The sequence below is a fragment of the Anolis carolinensis genome, chromosome 3 (genome assembly GCF_035594765.1).
Source record: "Anolis carolinensis isolate JA03-04 chromosome 3, rAnoCar3.1.pri, whole genome shotgun sequence".
In the NCBI taxonomy this organism is placed as follows: Eukaryota; Metazoa; Chordata; class Lepidosauria; order Squamata; family Dactyloidae; genus Anolis; species Anolis carolinensis.
Window position 1 is genome coordinate 38,124,128 of NC_085843.1, and position 26,830 is coordinate 38,150,957.

Sequence of the window (26,830 nt, forward strand, 5' to 3'; positions counted from 1 at the left end):
TAGCACACACCTAAAATGTTTTAGATGGTTTTCAGCTAACTGGATTTCTATGTTGCAAATAACTGACCAATCTGTGACTATCAAGGACTGACTAAATGGGTTAAGATGAAGAAATAAGGAACAAAGAGGTCCAGTATTTCTTTCTTCCCATTCTTAGCCTGCTCAGGGATACAGGTTAGTCTGGAAGAAAGAGACAACATACACCCTGATGCTAGCACAGATGTTAGTAAGATTCAAGTGTGCATGTGCATAATGAGTATGAAACAAGGGATGGATTGAAACAAGGAAAGTGCAAGATGCACAGATGTCAAGAGAGCATCAGCAGCTCAGCAATCATATTCACATACCCCCTGAAAAATGTATTTGGTGCTTTATCATATATCCACCAGAATGCACTCAAGCAGATTATGTTTTTTTTTTCAATCTTCTGGCTGGATTGTTTTATGTTTAACTATTGCCATCTTGACAGAAACATCTACCCCAGTTGGAGCTGAAACTCCACAGTGAACAGTGAATTACTCCACAATGAACAGCGAATTAGAATTGTTTTGCTGTAATTGCAGTTGTCAGCACTTACAATAATCTGCCCATACACCAAGGGCCATGTGGCCCAGTTTTGAAGACTAAATCTTGGGTACCATCATAATAAGCCTTGTATCACAATTAGTAGACATGATAGCTCTTGTGCATGGATTATTTGGTCCTCTTCCAGAGAATAAAGCTAATGAACACATGGCTATTAAGCAAGAGGCAACCCGGTGGAGGTGTTTTCTAAAAATCTGGACTAAATGTTTTATGGTACTCTTGGCACCATATGGTAGGAAGCCAAATGAAACTTGGGATAAAGTCTTCTATTCCTTGCTTCTCTAGATCATTGCCCCCAAACCACTGAAATAATGAGACCACACAATAATGTGGGATAAACATGGGCAACCTTTATTCATGTTACCTATTTGACTTTTCTGTGACCTTCGAACGAATTCTTGAGGGGTATGAACTTGGTGTGGGAGAAGCTGAGGCAGTGGTAATCCAAGACCTACTCCTCAGCTAATTTGGGTGAAGCACCTGGGTCCCTGGATGTAATCAAACTGTTCTGTTTCCGGGGTGACCATTCAGGGAAACAAAATCGAAAATTCTGCCCCATGTCTTATTGGGGACAGAACTTCACCCACACCAAGGCCATTTCTATTCACCCTCACCTTGATGGTTTAAACTGCAGGTCAGGGTTCCCGGTCCTGGCCTACACCACAAAGGGGTGCCTAAGATGTACACCGAGATGTGAACCCATTCCTGATTTCTGCATGATAGCCTATTTAAAACTCATGAACACCAATTGACCCATGAAGAAACAATGGAGGGTAGGCGGAAAAAACCTTAGAACTTATGGGGGGGGGGGTTCCTACCCGGCCCCAGAGGCGACCCAAAAAGTACATTGATAGTGGGCAGGAGGATGGGTCAGCGCCGGATTGAAGAATGAGCTTCTGGGGCAGAGCTGCTTGGCTAGGTTAGCCAGCCCCTGAAAAATAGTCCCACTGGGACTATTTCTCTGGTTTCATTGCTGGAGGGAGGCAAATTGCCCTCCCCATCCAGCAAGCAGGGAGGGGAAAAGCTAAGTGGCTGGGGTATAATGAATACCACTCGACAGATGCCAGATATGACCAACACAGCAAGGGGTTACATGCATATTGAAGTATACTATCATTTGTTAAATGACCATCTGTGTGTTGCTCAGATGCTATGCAAATTAGTCTATTTCCACTCCATGCCAGTTTTGCATGTAGTCAATCATGAATCCTTGCATCTATCTGCAATTTTAAAAATACATGAAGCTTACACAAACTTTCACATTCAGTTGCATATGTTGTTCTCATTTTTGCTTGTGACTTTTAAACTGAGAACTGCATCATACAATCTGGTTAAATGTGATAGTATACAGTATATTGCTCTAAAAAGTGAAAATTAGACTAGTTTAAAAGCTGAACCAGATACGGTTGCTCTTAATCCCTATTTCACTCATCACCCCAAATTCACTCATTCTGATTTGTTTATGTACCTTAAACAATAACTTTATGTTCAGCTATTACAAGTTAAGTCTAGCCTAAAAATGCAAAAAAAGTGCAGCATTTCTCTGGGACTAACAACAACAAAATTTCTCAATTTTGCAACAAGGAGAATGTTTTATGTGAAATTCCATTTACTATGCAAAGATGAAACCAACCAGAACTTACATTGATACATGCTGAGTAGGGGAAATTATCTGGGGTAAAAGCAATCTTTCTATATATCAAAACTACTAAAGCATAAAATGTATAATATATAATATCTACATAAAATAACTACTATATAAAATAAACTGTTTATGAAAATATATATAGCACCCCTATCCCAATTTCAGTGAAAGAGTAGACATTCAAATTGCATCACTAGGCTTGTGATGAATTAATTTTTATAATAATGTCTGGCATCCAATTAGTGGCATACACAGGCATACATAGTGCTGTGTATGCAGAGCAATTTTAGATAATGTGCAACATTAATATCCAGCTAATGGCAAGATCATTGTGCACAAAATAGTGCATTAAAATATATTGTCTCTGTCCCCTCCCCTCCCCCCCCCCCCCCCGGAGCACTAGTTCTCCCTCCCTAAAATATATTGTCTCTGTGCATTGCTCATTGCCTTCTATGCACAGTTTCTGTACATTGAGCATTGCAATTGTGCAATGATTTGTCAGCCATGTAGGATCTTCACCAATATTTCAAGTGTGCTTTTAGACCCATACCCTCATCTACTAGCACACACAGAATCATAGAGATGGATGAAACCACAAGGGCCATCCAGTTCAACTCCCTGCCATGCAGGAACACACAATTAAAGAACTCCTGACATGGCTATCCAGCCTCTGCTTAAAATCCAGAGAAGGAGATTCCACCACACTCTGAGAAAGCAGCATATTCTACAGCCAAACAGCTTTTACCTTCAGGAATTTTTTCTTAATGTTTATGTGGAATCATTTTTCCTGCAATTGAAATCCATTGCTCCATATCCTAGTCTCCAGAGCAGCAGCAAACAGTAGGGCATTCTTTCAAATATTTAAACCTGACTTTCATGTTCCCCTCTCAGCCTTCTTTTTCTGCAAGCACACAAACACATAAATGCAGACGGTATACATATAATAATAGATATTTCAAAGTGGCTCCAAATCACAAATTTGCCTTTTGAAAATAATACACACACACACACACACACACACACACACACACACACACACACACACACACATATGGAATGTTAGGGCCCATATAATTCATACAGAAGGGAATTCCAAAACTGACAGATAATAGTGGCCCTTTAAATAAGTAAAATAATAAAAAAAGAAATTTCCACCATGATCAGAACAAACACCAATATGCTTATAAAAATGACACCTATTGACTGTTTACCTGATGAAATCTACAATTTTGGAGATGCAAAATATTCAGCTGTAAAATATGCAGTTACATTTTCAGTTACAAAGGCGGACAGAATGGTTATAAACAGTAGAATGATCATGTAAGATACATTATGATATGGTGTCAACAAGATTGTAAATTAAAGTGGGACACCTACAGATTTAGGACCATAAAGAATGTTATCTCATCTATGCTGCAGCTCCATCAAGTCAGAAATAGAAAGCTAAGGCTGGCATTTTCATAAACATAGTAAAAAGGAAAAAAGGAAAAGTATGGTATATATTGTACTTTAAAGTAAGTTATAGTTCTATATTTCCTCAAGTGATATAATCACATATATTATGACTGTAATATCAATTTATATATTCCAATTGTACAGAAAAGTACATATTTCAATGTCCAATTTTAACAAATACAATCTTGATAGTGTTCTCAAGGTTTGTAGTACTCTTCTTCAAATTCGATCATTCAAAGTAAATCAAAGTTCCATGTCAATAGTAAATCAAAGTTCCATATCAATAGCAACAAAGTTCCATGTCAATAGTAACGACTGGTCTCCCGGGTATGCATCCAGTTTCGGTGACCTTCTTCAGGTAGACCTTCTTCAGGTAATCCTGGAGTTCCCTCTGTTTGCTGCTCTGCTGTCTTATTTCTTTTCATAGAATTAAATGTAAATTGAGTCAAAATAATACAAACCATACTAGAAATAATACAAACCATACTAAAAATAGACATGTATAATACACCCCAATAATATCTAATATAGTATATAAATATCAGGATTCACAGCAAAAAGAACTTACATGTCCTTGGAGGATCCTTACATGTAGTATTCTACCTCAGGTTGCGAGCATTCAGCAGTAGTTCTGTAAAGACTTAAGTATTTTTTTATCCCATTATAAGAAGCAGGTGAGATCTAGCCTATCGTTTAGGCCTTGTGGGGTTAAGGTCTTCAATTTGTGGAAGACCTTAGAAAAACTACAGACTCCAATTAACACTGACATCAAGAAGTTACTCCTCTGCAAGGGAGGCTTTTTGGATCCACAAATTGAAGACCTTAACCCCACAAGGCCTAAACGATAGGCTAGATCTCACCTGCTTCTTATAATGGGATAAAAAAATACTTAAGTCTTTACAGAACTACTGCTGAATGCTCGCAACCTGAGGTAGAATACTACATGTAAGGATCCTCCAAGGACATGTAAGTTCTTTTTGCTGTGAATCCTGATATTTATATACTATATTAGATATTATTGGGGTGTATTATACATGTCTATTTTTAGTATGGTTTGTATTATTTCTAGTATGGTTTGTATTATTTTGACTCAATTTACATTTAATTCTATGAAAAGAAATAAGACAGCAGAGCAGCAAACAGAGGGAACTCCAGGATTACCTGAAGAAGGTCTACCTGAAGAAGGTCACCGAAACTGGATGCATACCCGGGAGACCAGTCGTTACTATTGACATGGAACTTTGTTGCTATTGATATGGAACTTTGATTTACTATTGACATGGAACTTTGATTTACTTTGAATGATCGAATTTGAAGAAGAGTACTACAAACCTTGAGAACACTATCAAGATTGTATTTGTTAAAATTGGACATTGAAATATGTACTTTTCTGTACAATTGGAATATATAAATTGATATTACAGTCATAATATATGTGATTATATCACTTGAGGAAATATAGAACTATAACTTACTTTAAAGTACAATATATACCATACTTTTCCTTTTTTCCTTTTTACTGTATACAATAGACATCTGTGCATATAGCTGTTTTCATAAACATAGCCTGTGATAAATAATAATGTGCAATAATTCAAATTCTGTGTGCTCCCAAACTATGGTATCTTCTGTGTTCTCACATGTTTTCCTCAGTATTTCAGGCAAAATTGAGAAATAAGATTGGATGGCCTGGAGCCACCTTTTTAGAGAGAGCATCAAAAGCTGAAACATTACCAAAGACTCATTCATTGGAATTAATTAGTATAATTCATTGGAAAGAAATCAATATCCAGATGCAACATTTTTTTTTAGATCAGCTTTTCCTGACCTTGTGATCACTAGATCTTTTGGACTACATAAATTAAGAGGATCTGATTGAACCCCAGCATTTGGCCATTGCTAGTATCAGAATGATAGACTGATTCCATCCGTCTTATCCATCTCAGTGAGAAGTAAACCCAACTGACCTCCTTTAATTGATGCAGTAGGTCAATACTTATCATTATTGTTCTTGTCACTCTGTAGGACTGCCCTGTCCAGACAGATGAAAGTAACATCAATGTATTAATTAGTGAGACCAATGAATTCCAACATTCCTTGGCTTCATGTAACGCAATGCCTGCCTCCATTATGTATGATCATCAGAGTCATGAATCTTTCTCTAGTTAGGATTTTAATATGCCATAGATAGATCAACTTGTCTTTTTTTTTCTCCATTCCTCCCAACACTGTGGTGGTTTGGTGACATAAGCTTTTCTTACATATTCCACTGAGAAGGTAGCACACTCACATTAGATATTATATAAGAAAACAAATTTACTTTTGTGCAACTCATTTGCATGACAGCAAGGATTCCTTGACTTTTATTATTCATAGTGAGAGGGAAGTTCTGATTGTAAGGTATTCAGAACATGAACTCAAAATATTTCATCCAAATACAAAACAAGCTCAGCTCTAGCCCCAAAAGGTAACCCCAGTGTCGTCTTTTAGGGGTTATATAGAAGCTATACATGGCTGTCCTTTTGTGCATATTATCCTAATGGATAGTGAGGTCAGTCAGTCTCAGGCAGAGTCTCGTGGTTCAATTGAGACTAGAATCTCTATATCTCAGCTTTTGTTTAGCAATAACAGGTATGCCATAGTGCTTTCTTTTAAGCTGAAGAAGAACACAAAAACTGTGTTGGTAATAATGATAGATTCGGTCCTAATCCTTGCACTATTTATTAGCTTGGTCTGTCAAGGCCAGATGCTTCCTCATCCGATATATATTCAGTGAAAGTACAATTTTCATTTAAAAATATTTTTTTCCTGTTACACAGCTTTTAAAGTATTTTCTCATATTACTTTTTAAGTATTTTACTCTGACTCATTCCACTTATGGGAAAAAAAGAGTCAGCTACCATAATGTATGAATGCATTAGAACAAAGCTTTTTTCAGAATCACTCAGTACACACAGAGACTTTGGAATCTTTTCTTTTTAATATACAACAGTTTGAAAGTTCATTGTGATAAAATAAAACTATATAAAAGCCTGCTTTACTTTGTTTTTGGGTATTTCAAAGAAAAACTAGTTCTGTGGAATTCTCCTTATGCCATTTAACTTTTTTTGGTTTGAGAAATAAATTATATTTAATTTATACATGCACTTATAATTATTATTAAGAGAAGGGGGCTAGTTCATGATTAAATACCAATTCCAAACCTAATTTTACCCTTTAAAAGAAAAATAAGAAAAAAACTAAAGAAGAGGAAAAATGAAAAAGAAAATAAGAGCTATGTCGTTGCTTTCCACATTTCTCCTCTGCAGCATAGATGTTTACCTCAAGTTTGGCATTTGCTGGATGGTTTCTCTTCTGCTTCTCCAGAGTAAAGACAATACATTGTCTCCTTGGAGTCCCCAGATTAAAGCCGATACAAAGTATTTACATGTGTTCAAAGGAGGGCAAAAAAAAAAAATGGCAATAGGTCTGGAAGCCAAGCTATAGTGGCTTAGGGAATTAGATATGTTTTTACCCTTTAGGAAAAAAAGTCATGCTAAAATTTTTGAAAGGTTGTCACATTGACCAGGCTTGTCTTATACAGCTCCGTGGAGCAATAGATTCAAACTAGAGGGAAAGAGATTCCACTTAAACATTGTAAGTTTTTTTTTCTGATGGTAAAAGCTGTCATAAGACCTCATCAGATGGAGCAATTTGCCTATTGTATGCTGCTTGTCCTCCCCTTTCACCACAGAGCCCATTATTCAGTGTATATTTACTTATGTCTGGGCCACATGGTGAAAGGGAAGAGCAAGTGGCGTATGCCGCCACCGGAGCAACATGGGAGGCTTCCCGATGCTTCCTCTCGTGGAATGGGGCCAGCAATAAGTCAGATGATGTGGGGTGTGGGATGACAGGTTCTCCATGCCCCTTGCCAGGACCTCACAGTTTTGCCATGATGCGTGTTAAATTCCTCAATGTGATAGGATTTTAATATGGTAATATACTTCCTGGCACCAACATTAGTTTCATTTTGGCTTCTTAAAGCCTCTAGAATTCTAGTGATTTTATCCAGTTTGTAGATGCACATAGCTTTAACTGTTTTCACTCATTTTAATTCTGTTAGCTAATTTAATACACTGTTACATTGCATTTTCCCCCTTTTTCACACTTAAAATTGTTATACATTATTTAGGTGGATTGTTTTGGATAGAACCCTGAATATAAGCTGAGTTGTAAATATTTCAATAAATAAACAAGCTTGTTATTTGATACAAGCTTAATATAGAGTCCTGAGGTAAACATTTTTCAACATCTTAGATTTCTAAAGAGGCTATGGCTTCTACATCCCTGTGGTGTATACACTGAGGTTACAAGTGACTAAAGGCAACTACCCCTCTCCTTTGGGATTTCAAAATTGCTAGTAGAGATAGAAACAAATTCAATGAAATTTAGATTCTTGATGAAACTATCAGTTTCACTCATCGAGAGTCTTGCTCTGATGTGCAACACCTTGCCTCAGAAAATTCACACATTTGCAAAAACTTGTGATGTGTTTTGGGGAATGAAATACATGTAAAGACACTGATACATTTGAAATGGTGAATAGTTTACCATGTGCAATTGAAGCATGTATGAGACCATGAGGGAATTTATCAGGAAAATGCAAAAAGGCAAACAAAGTTCTGCAACCTGGCATGATGGTATGAGAATAGCAGCAAAACACAAAGAAATGCAATAAGATCACGGCCAGAACTTTTCCAGTTATTGATAGCTAAGTCTATTGTGTGTGGAGGACAGTCACATTTGGTCATAGAACTGCAGTTGAGCTCTGTCTATATTCCATAATATTTGCAGTAAGCAAAGCGTGTTTCATTTTTTTTAATAGCATACTTGAAGTAAAGCCTTTCAGCTATTACAATTATCTTTTTTAGTAGGAAAGGAGGCAGAGATTTCAGTTTCTTTACTCATCTAGGCAAATCTGCTGCACAGCAGTTCTAAAAATTAGCTGATTAAACGCTAATTTAAAGTCAGCGAGATTAAAAATAGGAATGTCAAAAGGGCATATCATCAGTGACATACTTAAAATAGCATATCATGTGGCTCCTACAGATATACCATTAAAAAAACAGTAAAGAGCTGTAAGACTGCAAACCCATGGTTTAGAAAGATCATGAAGTGAGACTTTTTTTGATTTAATCCCATCAATGTGTATGTTTGCCTAAGCAACATAGTCTTTTCATTAGCCTGTCTCACTGATCACTAGTCAAACCAAGTGCTCTTCAAATGTTCTGGAATACACTTCCCATGCACCTCAGTATTTGTCACATTGTTTCAGAGTTATGGAATTGTGGGCCTAAACATCTAGAAGGATCAGGTTGCCTCTAACCTTGGTATATTGTTTCTCCTGAACAGAAGGAGAAATAAGGAGGCAGTCTGGAGCAGCAAAAAATAAGTGAGGTCAGAAACAAAAGCATTGATATGAGTTGGATCTTGGAACAAAAAATACAGAGATCTGGGGCTCATTTGCACTACCCAGTTATATCTCTATTATTCCACATCGAAACTTGGGTTTTGTTGTTTTATTGTTTGGTGAGGCAGTAGAGTCCCCCAACTAAGAATTCTAGATACCTCTCCTTTATACTTCAAATCCATAATTCAGTAGGCTGGAACCATGGCACTTAAAGTGGAATCATGGCATTACAATTGTGTAGTGTAAATGAACTCCCAGAATACTTACTGATCAGTAAAATATAACGGAAAAACTCTTATGGTTTTCACTGTCTAGCTAGCACCAAAATCAATTTGTGGCTTCCATGTGACTCAGACAGTGAAGCTCCTGCAGATTTTACAATAAATACCAAAGGAGTTATCCAATGTGCTGAACCTATGTTTTGGGCTGTCACTTAAGTATCTTGGATGGCTCTTACTTGACAACCCAAAGCATAATTGTTGCCCTGTTGACAGCAGTGATACTGGATAGGTCAGTTTAGATCCAGGATATAAGGGACAAACTGCTAAATAAATGGTGTAACAGTTCAGCAAGTCAGTGACATTGGAAGCAACACACAGTTCAAAAGAGTCCAGGTTCAAGACAGGCAAATTGTGCAAAGTTCAAGAAAAATAATTTGTGCTATTATGCAAATATTCCATTTTGTATGGTGGAAAATTTGTGTAACCAGATAATCACAGGCAGATACCTGAGCAGGACGTTTCATTTTATTCATTCATTCATTCACATGAAGAATATTGTAAGAATCTTTAAAAGAGAGTGTATACACTTTTTAAAAAGTGTATATGTTACACCTTTTCCCTGCAATCCTATTCTGGGCATACAGTGAATCTTTAATCAAAGCTATATGTCTTTGTTGTATATAGCACCAGTAGGGAGCTCAGTATGGGCTCTACAATTTTCATAAACAATGTCCACAGGCAGAGCAGCTTGTTCAACAATATGTTTCTGTTTTATAAACACTATTCTCAATTCTGCCCAAATAAGGTTGGAAGAATTCAATCCAAAGTACATATTTCTTAAGATTTTTTTGTTGCTTTGTATGAGCAAACCTGAATTACTTTCAATTAAGATGTGGCATTCCTATTGAAAACAAATTTTAAAGACTGTCTTTGTTTTTTTGCCCATCAATGAACAAAAGGAAGTTTGCTTTTGTTATAGTCTTCTGACAAAACTCAAACACACACACATACAGTGCAATATCTGCTAAGTCAAAGGTCTAGATCTCACAACACTGCACCCATTGTGACATGATTGTGTTCAAAATATGAAAATAGTATTGTGTGGCAGAGAAATGCTGTGTTTTCCCCACTCACCAGTCATAATTTTTACATAATTATTATAAAATGTTCTAGTGACTCTCCCTTCATTTTGTATAATAAAAAAGAAAGGTTTTCAGGTGATTATATAGTGATGTGAACTACATAGTTCCATGAACATAATTTTTCCACAGTTATTTTTTTTAAAAAAATCCTTCTGTCATTTCATTTGAAAATAAAGTTTAAAATTGGAAGAAAGCTCAATTGGCCTTTCTGTGTCAAATCAAGGGGGGTTATGGGCCCATTCTCATGGAAGAGTTATAGTGATACAGTCCCAGTGTAGTAGAGTCCAACTTAGTGAGAGGTATTTAGAATGCTCAGCCAGAGAGCCCTAGTGTTTCACCAGCCAGCAAACCTCAGGATTCCATAAGAAGTTGCTATGGTAATTATTAATGTGGATAGTGCTCTAATTGGGTAGTACAAAAGGCCCCTATGTGCCATAAAATAACTCAGTTGTTTTACTTAATATATAAAAAAATATGCAGTGGACTGGATCCAATATAAAGCCACCATAAAATTGCATGAATTGCTGTCATTTTGCTGGAGGTAAAATTATAAATCTTCATGCATTTCTTTCTTGTAAACAATGTTTTGCTATTTTTCTCTGAGCTCTTTTTCCATAGCTTGTCTTCTGCAGCTGTAGAGCAAGGGTCCCCAAACTAAGGCCAGTGGGCCGGATGCAGTCCTCCAAGGTCATTTACCTGCCCCCCTCCCTCAGTTTTAGACTTAGGCTCGCCCAAAGTCTGAAATGACTTGAGTGTACACAACAACAACAATCCTAATTAACTTGACTATTTCATTGGCCAGAAGCAGACCCACACTTCCCATTGAAATCCTGGTAGATATATGTTGCTTAAAATTCTTTTTATTTTTAAATATTGTATTATTCTTTCATTGTTGTTGTTGGGGTTTTTTGCACTACAAATAAGACATGTGCAGCATAGGAATTTGTTCACATTTTGTTTTCAAATGTTAATTCGACCCCTCAACAGTCTGCTTAAAATGTGGGACAATCATAAAAGAAATATGGATTAATGAATCAGTCTATTTTAATTAATAAATCTGAAATGCTACACACAACTCAGGTGTTTTGTCAGAATATAAGATGCTAACATGGCTATCATTTTGAGCAGTCTTTATTCACATCACTTGCATGTGTGTTGTCCATCCATAAATCTATTCTTCTATTCCATTTCTCTATTAGTTTGTGTTTTTTTAAAAATGTGTGAAAATTCTCAATTTGAACTGGCATAGAATCATAGAATCATAGAATCATAGAATAGTAGAGTTGGAAGAGACCTCATGGGTCATCTAGTCCAACCCCCTGCTAAGAAGCAGGAAATCGCATTCAAAGCACCCCTGACAGATGGCCATCAAGCCTCTGCTTAAAAGCTTCCAAAGAAGGAGCCTCCACCACAGTCTGGGGGAGAGAGTTCCACTGTCGAACAGCCCTCACAGTGAGGAAGTTCTTCCTGATGTTCAGGTGGAATCTCCTTTCCTGTAGTTTGAAGCCATTGTTCCGTGTCCTAGTCTGCAGGGCAGCAGAAAACAAGCTTGCTCCCTCTTCCCTATGACTTCCCTTCACGTATTTGTACATGGCTATCATGTCTCCTCTCAGCCTTCTCTTCTGCAGGCTAAACATGCCCAGCTCTGTGAAATATCTTTGCAAAATTTTCTTGGTGAAACAGCATGCTACAATGTGTCAAGTCTAGGGATGCAATGCCTCAGTAATTTCATTCTCTGAAGAAGCAACAAGTAATTTCAGCTATATCCTGTCCTCTGTGAGATGTTCAAAAACAAAGTTATTTCAGACTTTTGTACAAAATTCTGTGTAAAATTAACACATGGTATTTTCTTGCATAAAAATATTATCTTCCATACAGCAAGCAGTACTTTCTGTGCAGAAAATGAGATTACTTTTATTTAAAAAGTTTATTAATTTTAATTATTAAAAACTTCCCATGCTCTCCACCCATGCCCCAGACCACATATGTCTTCTATATCTTTCTCCATGAGCACAATTTTCTTATTTTCTGTACAGTATTCAAATTGGATTTGCTAATTTTTACCCATTAAATATAAACTATCCATTTATCTTTTATTTATCTTGTTTTACACTCACACATAGCATCCTGTTATGATATCAGACTGTACTTGATTGTAAAGGTAGTTATTTCAGTTTTCCATAATCCATTTTTTCATATTTCCAACCTTATGCTATAGTGCCTCACCTGCTAAAACCATAGCTTTAAATAATTATTGATATTTTATGTCAATATTGTTATCTAAAACTCCCATTGGCATCAAATCCATGTTCACCTGAAGTGATATTTTAAATAGTTTTTTCCATTTTCTTCAAAAAAAATTTCCCAAAATGCTGAGCATACCATCTTTTGTTTAAACCACAATGCCAACATATTGGACTTATTCCTTCCACCATATATGAAAGTTGGTCTGAGGTCCTATACCACAAGATTACTTTTTGAGCAGAAAACATTTCTTCTCTCTCTTGCAAAAAGTGTAAATTTTGCATAGAACAAATTCTCAAATGCAAAGATTATTGCCATTCCAGATTTTATCTTGACAGAATTTCTCAGCATTCGAGAAACATATTTTGGACTACTGTTCAACTATTTTGATCATTATTTCCATCCCCAGTCAAAACACACTTCTAAGAAATTGACAACTCTGCCAAGAATTCAATTTCTCATCTTCTATATGTCAGCAAGACAATGAGCCTGTGAGTTTTCATGAAGGCTCATCAACTTCCATAAGGTACAGAAGATATCTGTGCACAAAAGTATACTTTGTGTCCTTTGTGAAGCAAGACAAACACAGGCCAAACTAGAAAGTCAGGGCTATTGTTAAAAATATTAAGTTGTTATGTTTTTAAATGCCCTGCTACAAGGCAGCAATAACTGTAGTTTGTGCACAAATAATTAATCCAATTTCTATTTTTAAAAATATTGCAAACACAAAAGTTTTTTCATAGGAATACAAGAATACACTTCTTTTCATCATCTAGATTCCCTATAAATTCAAAACTTATTTTTAAAGCACTTACCATCTCAATATACATTTGAACTAAAAACTATGGAAAATTATCCCACAAGTTTGTAAGCCACATTGGAAACCTCCTAGAAATTAATAAAAACACCTACAACAACACAACATTGTCCTAATTTCATCTCATACCAAACTTCAAGTTGTGTTAAAGTTGTATTAAATGAAAATCCTTTCTCACATCTTTCCTCATTTATTGGTGTCTGAGCCATTCCTTCAAAGAGCTTTAGAAAGTGGGTTCTACAATGTGATAAGGTAAATCTACTTTACCGCTGCATTTAGCAGGCTATGATGGCCGTTGTGCTCTGTCCTTCTCAGCTGCAAAGCAAAAACCTGACCCTTTCTCCCTCTGGTTATCACAATCACTTCCTTTAAAAAACGCACACACAATGGAATGGCCGTAGTCCTTTCCTGCAGTGTCTCCGATATGAATTTCCCCCATTAATTGATTTTTTCTTGCAAGGCAACAACATTTTGTAGAATTTCTCACTCAAACATGTTTTTGCTTTGTTACAAAAGGCAAGACACGCTTACATGGCAAAAGCCATTTTAGGACATGCGTGTGTGTAATGTCCTATGTTAAAATGCCAAAAGTTTAGAAGAACTAAAATCAGATACAAACATTCCAGCGCACAATGCCTTCATTTCCACTTTTTAGATTGAAGTGCAGGTCAAGTCATTTTAAAATGGAATTCTCAAAGGTTGAATTTCAAAAGCACCTTTAAAAAGCACAACAGAAAAAAAAAACTTTAGTCTACATTTGGCATACATAGACATCCTATTGATGTTCCTGCTCTAGGCCAAGATCCATGGTCAAACTGCATGAACCTTCCAAAATCTTTTTTTTTTTAAATGTATTCGCTTAACTGTGATCAGACAATAATAGCTTATTCGGTAGTTTCAAGTGGTTAAATCTGCAAACTGTCCTATACACACACACACATACATACATACACGCACGCACACACACACACACACACACACACACACACACACACACATATATATATATATATATATATATATATATATATATAAAGCCAAAGTTCAGGAAGTTACATTTCAGAATAATGAATAAAAGAGCATCTATCCATAACTGAACAATGGCAAGATGATGTTCTGTGGTAGAGAGCATCATACTACCACTGCTAAATTATGGGTTGCTTCAGCATGTCAGCTCATTCATACTTCTCAAAAATAACTTCCCAAGTTCTGTTCAGAATCACTATTGTCCAGGAGTTATCTTGCTTTTCAGAGATTTGAGGAGACTCCTCTTGAGTTAGGGGCTTTCCTTAAAATTACTGCAACACAAATGAGTTTTGGTCACACATGCTATAAGCATGCTGGTTTTGTGTGTCTGTAGGGGATGGAGGTCAATGTTGCTACAGTTCTTCCAAAGTAATTTTCTTTAGCCCAGACTTGGAAAACATCCATTGCATCTGTTGAATTAGATTCCACTCATTTATCTCCTGCCAATATACTTTGCCAATGATAGAAACATAAAGTATTTAATACCCCGTAGCAAACCATTTGCAGAAAATTTCTTAAAGGTTAAAAATGCTACATCCAGAGCTTTCTTCCTTTTCTAATAGGAACCTTGATACAATGTAAAATTGTTAGGATACACAAAGAATCAATTATTGGGGGAAAGTGCTAATGTACCCACTTCATCAAAGTAGCCTTATGCATTATTATTTGCAAAACTAATCTTTCATGGAAATGTTTTGACCAAATAGCTTTAAACTTATATCAATTATGATTACTTTGTAGAGGAATATAATACATTTGCATTTTGTAAGATGGCATTTAATTTTTTTAAAAGGTCTTGTTCGCATGAAGATGACAAATATCATCCATGGTTTTATTCCTCTCTCATTCTGCTTTTAAGCTTGGGAGAGAGAGAAAAAGAAGCATGAATTTTTGAAAACCCAATTTCTCACAGAAAGGAAATAAAACATTCACAGGGCATGATAAGGGTGAAAGAGACAGCAGTAATAGAGTATAGTTAATAGAGTCCAGCTTTCCAACTAAAATTTCAGTCCAGCTTTCCAACTAAGAATGGATTTTGATCCAACAAGAAAATTTCTAACAACTCCAAAATAGATTCTTAGAATACAATAAGAACAAGCAAAACCACTGATCAAAATAATCCAACTCCTCTTCCCACTATCAGTTCAATATTTGTGGATTCAAAATCACGGGTAATATGCAATATGCATGAACAGGTAGCTATTTAATATAGGGGTCTGAAATCCCATTCAATTGAACATGTAAAATAAAGAATTACATGTTGAACTGGGAAATACATTTCAAAAAATGTAAAATGGTGAAATATTTTCCATATTCAATATATAGCCTTTTTAAATGCTCAAGTACATACAACGAATGAATTTAAGTACAGTGCATACAGCGGTGTTCCATGAAATCTTGGTGAATTTTTGTTGTTAATAGAGGTTAGTGTAAGCAGTTATTATGCTAGCATGATGAATCTTCAGCATCATCTAAGAAGGCTTTGGTACTTCTTTGTGCAACATGTTTCCCCAAGTTATGTAATGGCTGCTGGATAACACCAACTGCAGTTTTGTTTCAATCCAAATGGCTACTGATTGTCTGGGTAATTTGCAAGAAGGGCTCTATTTTACTCGGTTGATAACCACTACACTACCAGACTTCTAGATATGTTCAGTGATGGGCCTTCATATTCTGACAGCATTGAATATGATGTCAAGTTTCTGACCCCAATATGGACCTCTGTGTGCAAACGGTCACAATCTGATATGAAAAGGAAGATGGAGCTTGGTCTGGCAGTACTGTCCCCACAACACACTTATCCTTGAAAGATTACATATGAAAAAACATTGGATTTTTATCTGGGACCATATATAACACTAGCAAACTAAATGGTGAAGAAGAAGCACCCAATTCTCCTCAAAGCTTAGCTAGTTGGGCATTTATTTGGAACTGTCATCCTTTCCATGTTAAATTGTTAATCTGGTAATTTTATCAAAGCAAATCATTTTTCCCTACACACATTTTACAGTAGAAATGGCCTCCAACTTTAGCTGGGAGGGATGGGACTTCATAATAATTGGTAATTGAATCGCTTTGAGGGCTTCACCCTTACACTTCTGCCATGTGGCACTTTAATCAACTGTGACCAATGAACAGCACAATGTGGCAGACAGCGGATGTTCAGATGGCAAAGATTCCAATCCGCAATTGACTTTGAGGCTTTAGTGTTTAAAAATTTCCTGCCTGGTAACGTCATAAATCCTCCAGATTTCTTAAACAGTAAATCAAATCTCCCAGTACAGCTCTTGACAGAGGTTATGAGCAAATCTGTAAAGGAAAGAAAAATCAGAATCTTCCTGTCTCTTCTCCTAATAATACAACAGGTCTGTCTCCTTATTCCTTTGCTAGATGGCTGTTTAATAGAATTCTTCTAGGAGTCTGTTTTGTGTAGTTTTTCACTAGAGTTGAACTATATATTCAGAGTAATTTTCAATCACTGGATTTTTCTCTTCTGAATATCTCCACCTACCATCTATGTGGGTCAGAGGTGGGCAATTTTGCCTGCAAAGCCCATATTTGTGAAGACCACTGACCCTCATTTTTCAGTTTTAGTTTATTTTTTGTCCCAGATTCATAAAATGGCTTAAAACCACTGTGAAATGTAGAAAATATGCCCCAAAAGCCCACTATATCTTAAAATAGTGGGGAATGAAAAGCTGCCCAAAATTTCAGTAGCTGATGTGACATAATTTATGTTTGTTTCAGTTATGCTGGAGCCCCTGGTGGAGTAGTCAGTTAAAGCCTTGTGACTTGAAAGTTGGGTTCTGACCTGAAGGCTGCCAGGTTCGAATCCAACCTGGGGAGAGCGCGGATGAGCTCCCTCTATCAACTCCAGCTCCATGCGGGGACATGAGAGAAGCCTCCCACAAGGATGGTAAAAACATTAAAAAAAACCACACCCAGGCGTCCCCTGGGCAACTTCCTTGCAGACAGCCAATTCTTTCACTCCAGAAGTGACTTGCAGTTTCTCAAGTCGCTCCTGACACGAAAAAAAAAAAGTTATGCTGATTTGGCAAATGGGAGAACAGGGTTAAAGGGGCAAAATAGAGTTTCTTTCCTCTCCACAGTTGCATCCTTCTGATGATTTGGGATTCTGGGAACAGCATTTCAAAATACTACTTTTCCAGACTCTGGCTGTGGAACGTATGTTTTGAACTTTAAAATAACTCTTTTGTCACTGGTGTTTTTGACCTGATTTCAAGTAGCATGACCATTATATATGTGAGTTGCTTATCTCAGTCAATCTTGAGGGATTTATTATTTGGAGACATATCTTTGCAGCCCTGGAAGCAGATTTCAGCCTGGATCATGGTATTGATACATAAGGCTAAGACCTCATGGTATTGATACATATGTTGCACCCCTAGACTGCAGAGACACCTCAAACTACACTGAAGCCCCAGACTATGGGCAAAGCAAGTTGTTTATTGAAGGATATATGTAAGCAAAAGCACATCAAAGTTCAAAGTCAATGAAACAGGTTTTAGTCCATCAGGTACAAGATATTTGAGAATCTTGAAGCAAGGGTCCATGTAAATCAAACACAAGAATAAACTTCAAGCAAGATCTCAAAATTAATACAAGGAGCAGGAACAAAACTGGAACAAATAACAGGATCTTTAACTGGAACAAGAAATCCAAACTGCAAGGCTTTCAGGAACATTGACTTGATAACCCAAAATCCCCAGGAACAAGAACTAAGACTGGAACAAAACTCAAGATACAAGGCTACATGAACTTGGCATGAAAAACCACAGGAACATGAAACAGGATTCCAGGAAGCATAAAACAAGAGTCCATGAAACAGGAACAACTCTCAATGAACTAAGTTACCACTTCTGAAAATCTCGCTCAGAAGCCGTTTCCCTTAAATCTGAAATCAAGGGCTCTTTCAGTAGGAAGTTTGTTCAAAACCCTTTCTCATTAACAGCTGTCTGCTTTGTCTCAAAACCTCCTTTTTTGTCTCTTTTGACATATAGCTTGTCAACTTCCTTAGTCTTATCACAACTGAAATGCCCATCTGGCAAGGGAAAGTTTGGCCTTGATTCTCCCAAGGAATGCGGTCCAGCTGCCTGCTTGAAACCATTGTGTTCCTGATCCCAGAATCCTCAGGGGCAGAAACCTCCTCTAATGCTAACTTTTTCAGGAACAGCAGTCTCATCTGGCTGCACAGGAATTCTAGGCCCCAACCCAGAGTCTTCTGACAGGTCAGGTGCAGGTACAATCACAGGCTGAGCAGGCCTAACCCAAGGTTCACAAGCCTCGCCTGACAACTCAGGTGTAGGCTGGGCTACAACAACATAAGACCTTATCAGATAGCCAGATCTAAAGTGGGGGAAAGCGGGGGAAATCGTGGGACAGTGGAGTGAACCATCATTCTCTTCTGTCAGGGTCCTTAGTCTCCCTAAGACCACATGGTATTGATACATAAATCCTTATTAGATAGCCAGAGCTAAAGTGGGGGTCAGCGGGGGAAATAAGGGGGCAATGGAGTGAACCATCATACTCTGTTCCCTTCTGTCAGGGTTCTTAGTCTCCCTTCGCACAACATTTCTTTATCTGTCCTCACGTCTTCTTTGGCTTCTCATGCTTTGTTCTGTGAGATGATGGGTGTACACTCAACTCCTCTGGGCTCTGCTGTCACAATACTGTCAGCACAAAGCTTGACAGATTCCCACTGGAAGTAGCCCTGCATCCTGGATGGGCTCAGAGGGACTCCATGCTGGCAGTAGAGAAAAGCGGGAGAAGACGCTTATCTCGCTGCAAATGATGAGGTCCTAAGACCTCCTTACAAAACAGTGTACACAAACCTGCTTCTTGTACATACACATTCCAAATATGGAAAGCTTTCAGTCAGTCATATTCTTAGATTGGCTCAAGAAGATCTGTTTTCCCAGCCAGTTTAATCCACTGTGCTCTATACACTAAAGCCCCTGGGTTTGTTGAGTGTGAAAAAGCCATTCTTAATAGGTCACTGAACTACAGTTGCTCCAAATGTGCCTGGTAATATGAGCAGCAGGATGATGCTAAATGATCCTTAGGGAACAGAAATGAAGTAGTAGTTTCTTAAATAAGCATAAGTTGTTATGAATCCACTATCTGCTATGCTATTGGCAACCCTTTTTTTCTAGTTTTGCAGTGTGACAACTATATAAAAATGAAGGGATATTTTTAAACTATCAAGACAGATTTCAATATTTAAATTTTCCATTGTAATGTCAGGCATTTTGGAATCTTAGAACATTTGGGGGATGAAACAAATCTTCATTTCCCAAGCCCTGGTGTTGCATTTATTTTTTTGGAGCCTGAGAGAAAAGAAAGACCAAGAACATATTCACTTGGGCTTGTATTGCTTTGCATTTAAAACTACTGCTGAGAAAAAATTACCATGTAATTGAAGTAAAACCTGTCAAAATTTCAGAAGTGCTGTTGGAACAGGATGCACAAATTACATTAATTTCACCCTCCTCCACCACTTTCTTTTCTTTTTTTCCTCTAATTTTTTTTCTTGCTGAATTATTTTTTTTGAAACTCAGTAGATTCTATTGAAATTTCAGCAACCTATGCAGGATATTGAAAATGCAATGTTTTAACAAAAAATAAGAGACAGCTTAGCTTCTTTTTATTGCAATTTTTGAAAGCCAGACAGTAGGGCCAAGAATTCATAAATGTCTTTGTTTGTCTACAATCAAACACATATTCTTTTCTGATTTTGGGCTTCATGAGTACAGAGGTAATGGACTGGTGGCACAACAAGAGAACCCAAGGACATGGTGCTCATCATTACATAATACATTCTATAATTGTGAGATTCATCTAACTAAATTTATATAATAAAATATTTTGGATTACAAATCTGGAAACCAGGGTTTGATTCCCCACTCAGTCATGAGAACCCCTGGGTAACTGTGAATGAATTACACACATTCATGCCCAAAAATTTCTGTGATAGATTTATCTTAGGTTCTCCAAAAACCCAGAAACAACTTGAAGACACACAACAGCAACAAAAACAACAACAAACCATTTAACTATCAATTGGCCAAAAGTAAGGCCCAAACCTTATATTGCCTTTAGGATGTTTGGGGTTCTTCTTCGATCCCACTTCTGATGTGATGATGGAAGTATCAGCCATACTGAGCAACAATACAGTAGGTGAACCCTTGATTGCCCCTACACTCTTGGAATGAATACCAAGAAGATTACCAAATGGGTTGTGCTAATGGCTTCAACTTTTACATTTCATTCAAAATCAGCCTTCCTTAACTAAGTCTTGTGTAGTTAACAACTGAATTTTGGATATCACAAGATGTGACAGCCATTAACTTAGATGGCTTTAAAGAAGGATTAGACAAGTTCATGGAGGATAAAACTATCAATAGCTATTAGTCATGATGACTGTATACTACCTTTAATATCACAGAGTCTCTGTTCAAGGTTGCATACAAGATGTGACCCTAATCCTGTTCTTAGAGCAGACCCATTGAATCAATTGTTGAATACTGAGTCAAGATTTATATAAATCCATGTCATTAAATGGGTCTACACTAATTGGAATTAATCAGCAGTCTTAGAGCTAGTGTAGCTAAAGAGAAATGCATATTTTAAGGATAAATTAATACAGCAATGTGCATTTGAAGTTCAAATGTATACAGAAATGGAAAGAGATTGAAAGCTGATTTTTAAAAAGAATGACTATAATTAAGCATGTTCATTGAAACATTATTTTCTTGGATTTTAAAAAGCCAATGCATGCAAACCTAACCTGGACCAGAAACAGACTCCTTAATTTACCTCTAACATATTGAAATAGAATGCTTGTACAGGTTTGCCACCTTCATTCATTGCCAAAGTTCGGAAGCTGTTACAGTGACAGGTCGTTCTCCCTTCCCACACATAAACACTACTGACATTCTATGCTTTCTATTACATGAGCTTGTGGAGGTTTCTTGGAAAAATAAACAAATTAATGTTTTATTGTGCTTGTCACTGAATACCACCAAAACGTAAATCATGCTTTGTCTATAAAAACACAGGAAAATAATAAATAAATGAAATATTAAAATTGTAAATGATGGTGAATACAAGGCTCATGTTTGAAGTCTGGCAAAGGATTTCCAGCTAATTAACACATCTAAAAGAGACCCTTATCCAGGTTGTTCAATATCTTGTTGATAGCAGCAGATCTGAATTTGCACATCATCTGAACGTGTCAGCTAATCCAGCTACATGCTGCGATTGCAGTAATCTTGTCACTTCCCATAGAAATGCAGTCACATCTTTGTCTTAGAAGCTGTTTTATATTGTTTTGTAAGGCTGAGTCCTTTTCCTTCAAGAAAATAAGGATACAGATCCACTCCAGAGTGGGGGAAAAATGTGTCCTGTCATAGGCAATTAATTGCCCCGATCCATAATGATATTTGGCTAGCACCCTTAGAAATACTACATCCTTAGAAGTCTGAAAAGTAATGGTATTAAATTCTGTGAAGAAGCCAGTATTTCTAGGTTTCCTGTTTTAAAATAAAGCTTCCTACATTTGATTTGGAGGCAATTAAAACACATACTTCAGTGCTGAGATGTCAAACTTACCACCTATAGACTTCCTATCTTTAACTTTAAAGGAAACCTCTCTTCCTGCAGTCTTTTCCATGGCTGCTGAGTTTCACTCTTATTAACCTTGTGGTCACAAAGAACAGAATCTCCTATATCTTTTTTAGATCTTCCATCTAAAGAGATTTGATCAGGAACTGGAGGAAACAGAATAATTTAGCTATAGGAAGGCCTGGAGAAAGAACTCTTTTTTCATCCAAACTTCCTCTATAGTTTATATGTCTGCACATATACTAAGGGGAGCCAGCATGGTGTAGTAGTTTGAGTGGTGGATTACAACTGGACATCAGGGTTTGAATCCTCTCTTGGCTGTGGCAATCCACTGACCATAGACAAGTCATAAATTCCCAGCCCTGGAAAACCATGTAATAGGTCCTTATAAATTGGAAACTGACTTGAAGGCACACAACAACAACTATGCTAAAACAAGCAGTCTCAGTGGCCCTTGGAAAATGATACTTGTAGTGTCAGATTCCAATAGGAACATTAAAATACAAGGCAATCTTGAGAGCAGAGGAAAAAACCTTTTTTTTTTTTAAAGGGGTCTTCAGCTGGTTTGGATGCCCGTAATGATATGGGCTCCGCAGCCATTTTTTTCTGGCCACAACAGAACAGTGGGTGCTGAAAAAGGGCTGCTTTCAGTTTCTTTCGGCTACACGTGGAGTGCAGGGAGAGAAGCAGCCACTGGAAGGGAAACAATCCCAGAAAGGGTGTTTTCTTAAGTCCTTGCCTTAAACCCAGGTCTCCTTGAAAGACAGAAGGGAAAGGATCCCAGGAAGGGGGGTTTGTAAAACTCTTGCTTTAAACCCAGGTCTCCTTGAAAGACAGAAGGCAAAGTAACCCAGGAAGGATTGTTCCTTAAGCCTTTGCCTTAAACTAAGGTCTTCTTGGAAGACAGAATGGAAAGGATCCCAGAAAGGGTGGTTTTCTAAGCCCTTGCCTTAAGCCCAGGTCTCCTTGAAAGACAGAAGGTAAAGGATTGCAGAAAGGATGGTTTCTTAAGTCCGAAACTGGAAAGGGGAGCCTCGTAAGTTCTGAATGCTGAGACGAAAACAGTCTTTTTTTCCATTAGCCAATTTTGGGAGGCTCCTGAAAATGGATCCAAGTACCCATCAAAATTTGGATACTGAAAACGGATTGCAGTCCAGTCAAATTGCACAACCCTAATACTAAGCATACGGACCACATTTTGCAACTATAAAAAGAGATGTCCAAGATTTTTCAAGATTTTGATAACATCTCTAAAATAGAATGTTATTTTCTTACTTCTTCAAAATACATGGCTGACATACAGGGAAATGTAGTCTCCAGAGAGCTACTGAGAGATAGCAATGGCACAGAAACATCTGTGTTTTGCAGTCATTGGGGTGATATCTGAGGTAAACACTAAGTCACCAAGTTTCTGGGCTAGAAAGCACCATATTATATATAGAAATATATTTAGGATGCCAAAGGATACTCGGTTGCTTTTCTTTCCCAATGGTTATTTTTATATTATTCAGTCTACAAAGATGCTCAGAGGTAGGTTGGCCAAACAAGAATCTAATCCAGGTCTTGAAATGTCTAAGTGTCAGGCTGAGATGTAGAGATGACCTCTTATAGTGTCACAGGAGATAGTGTGATGTTATAATGGGAAGTCACTGGTGGTGTCATTAAGAATGATATATTAACTATGACCAAAGTTGCACAAAGAAAGTCATTGGAGTTTTTAAAAAACCCTCCAAAATTAATGATTGAGGAAAAACACACACCTGTTATAAGGCAGCACTCTCTTTCTGAGATTCTTTCTTCTCATCAATGGCAACTGGAGAAGAGCAGCCAGGTTTAGGTCCAAAACCCCAGAGATCTAGGAATGCAATCCAGCTCTTTTTGGATCTTATAAGCATAGGGCATATTTTGCAATCATTTGCTTTAGGACTTTATCATGCAAAGGTGGCAGACTGGCACAGTAGCAGAATGGTTTTATCACATTAAACTGTTGCTGGTCTGTCAGCTTCCTACAATGAAGCCCTTGGGGTTATTGAAGGGCAAAGTTGGACTTACCTTATGCAATATGGTCTCCTGGCTTCTGTGGCAGCAGACACACCTCTCCCCTGATTTTTTAAAATTGTAAAATTCCTTAAAAACAAGAGAGAGTGACACAATGATATGGCAGAATTACATTGCCACCCAGAAATGTGTAGCAATCATACAACAGCATCAACTGCATTGTCACCTGTTACAATGATGGTAAGTAGCCACTCTCACATCATGGGAATATTTTACAATAGGACTTCATGTACAATCATGTGCAGTAATGTCTTTAGGCTCAACTGAATTGATAACTTCAATAATATATAGCTCTATATTCTCTTTTGCCTTTTGGTGAATGTATTGTGCTTTTTATCTTCGCAATCACACATTCAGTTCAAACTTGGAAAATCAATTCCACTTCCAACAGTTTATCAGATGAAAACAAATTCATGGGAAGCAGGGAGATCCCATCCCATAACTTCTGTGAGTTCCCTCCCCACTCTTTTCTGTGTACTTTGATATTTTTAGAATGCTACACAGGTCATGATTTGACTAAAATTGGTCAAGGGTTGACTTTAAACCACTTTGTGAACTTCATTCAGCCCTTTTCCTTTAACTTAAACAATAATACTAGTATGACAAGTATAAAACTAAAAATGTTAGCTTTCTCATTGAATCCACAAACCTCATTAGATCTCTAAGCAATTGCAAGAATCCCCTCTGTTAGTAATGAGGACATATGAGATCCCTTATTCCCTAACCACTTTGGCAGACAACATCAGAAACAAATAAAAGCATCAAGGATACACATATGGCAAATCTGTATACCAATAACTTCATTGCATTCTTGCTATGGTGTATCTGTGGTGTTAAAACAGAATTCTAGGCTGGGACAATTCCCTGCTGCCCATAAATAACAGGTGCCAGATGGTTTCCTTTTGTCTCATTGCCTGAGTTGATACCACAACAAAGATGAATCAGCCTCAAGGGATACCCTTTCTGTCCTCCTTTTTGGAAAAATAAATAGCCCAATGAGTTGGAAGATCTTGACTCTTCACTTTCCAACAACAATCCCTCTGTGTGGGATTTTCCTTGTGAAGAGCAATCGTTCTTGATTATGTTCTCTTATTGATTTCTTTGTCTAAATGTGATTGGATCTACACTGTGGAATTAATGCAGTTTGACACCACTTTAAATACCATGGCTCAATGCCGTGGAATTCCTTATTTGTAGGTCAGGGAGGAAACAGTACTCTGGCAGAGAAGCCTAAAGACTCTGCAAAACTAGGATTCCCATGATTCCATAGCATTGAGCCATGGCAGTTAAAGTTGTGTCAAACTGCATTAATTCTACAGTGTAAGTACACCCTATGCTACCTCACCAAGAAATGTCAAATGGCTTAAAATTGTAGCCATCATTTTTCCCCTTTGAAAGTAATATTTCTAAGCCCTGGGCTGTGGCCAGTGAGTATCAATTAGCCAAATTAAATCTGTTGATTTGAGGTTCAGATAGAGCAGAAATGAATAATGATATTTCCTGATTGCTTCTTTGATGCTGACTTTGCCTTTGCACCTAAGGTAATTTCTGCTTTGTCCCTGATTTCAAAATATGAATCTCAAGTGAAGGTGAATGGGGAATTGCTTTATAAATTCTGTAACTAAAGCATAATATGGTATGATTTCACATAAAATACTTCATCTCTCTTCTTGGACTGATAAGAGAAATTGAACTGTATGGGTCTAATTTGAACATTACTGTGGCTAGGCTAGGGTAGCAATTTCAATTAATGTAGAGTGAACTGTATCCTCCTCCTTCCCTACCAGTCAAGTTGAGGGAGATCACATCTAAATGACGCATGAGGTGTTTCTAACATAATAAAATTATGCACCCTAGATCTGAACCTTCAGTTTGTTACAATAGGTGACTAGAATAACCTACAGAAAACATGCTGATAGCTGAATCTTAACTATAACAGCTACTGGGATGGGTTCCATAATCTTGGGAGTCAAATCAATGTGCAAGGCAATTTTAGGTGCAATGTGTCAGCTTAAACAATGGCACTGTGATGATGCCATGATTACACCAACTCTAGTCAATGGCAATGTTCCAATGGGCTTCAACAACATACATTTAAGACCAAAGAAAAAAAGAAATAAGTGAGATGAGAAAAGGCAGAGAAATAGAGTAAAGGAGTAGCGTTGGGGCTTTTATGCACAGAGATCATCTGATCAAGATGATTGGATTGAGCTTCTTAAAGTCAGTTCACATATTTTTTTTTTCAGTGGAATAGTTTCTATTTCCATTCAAAGCTCCTTTTGTGGCATTTCAATAATATTACAGCAACTAGGGAGACCATGTTAGGAGGACTTATGATATTTCTAATGCCAGTGTCACTTCACTTGTAGTAACCAGCAGCACTGACGTATTTTGTTTATTGTATCAGAAGCAAACCGAGGGTACAGTTGTAATGTATTTAAAAACACAAAGTTTTAAAACTTGCCATTATATGAAATGTCCTTTGACCAGTAGCTGGCCACTTGGACTGCCTCTGGTGTTGCTATAAGAAGGTCCTCCATA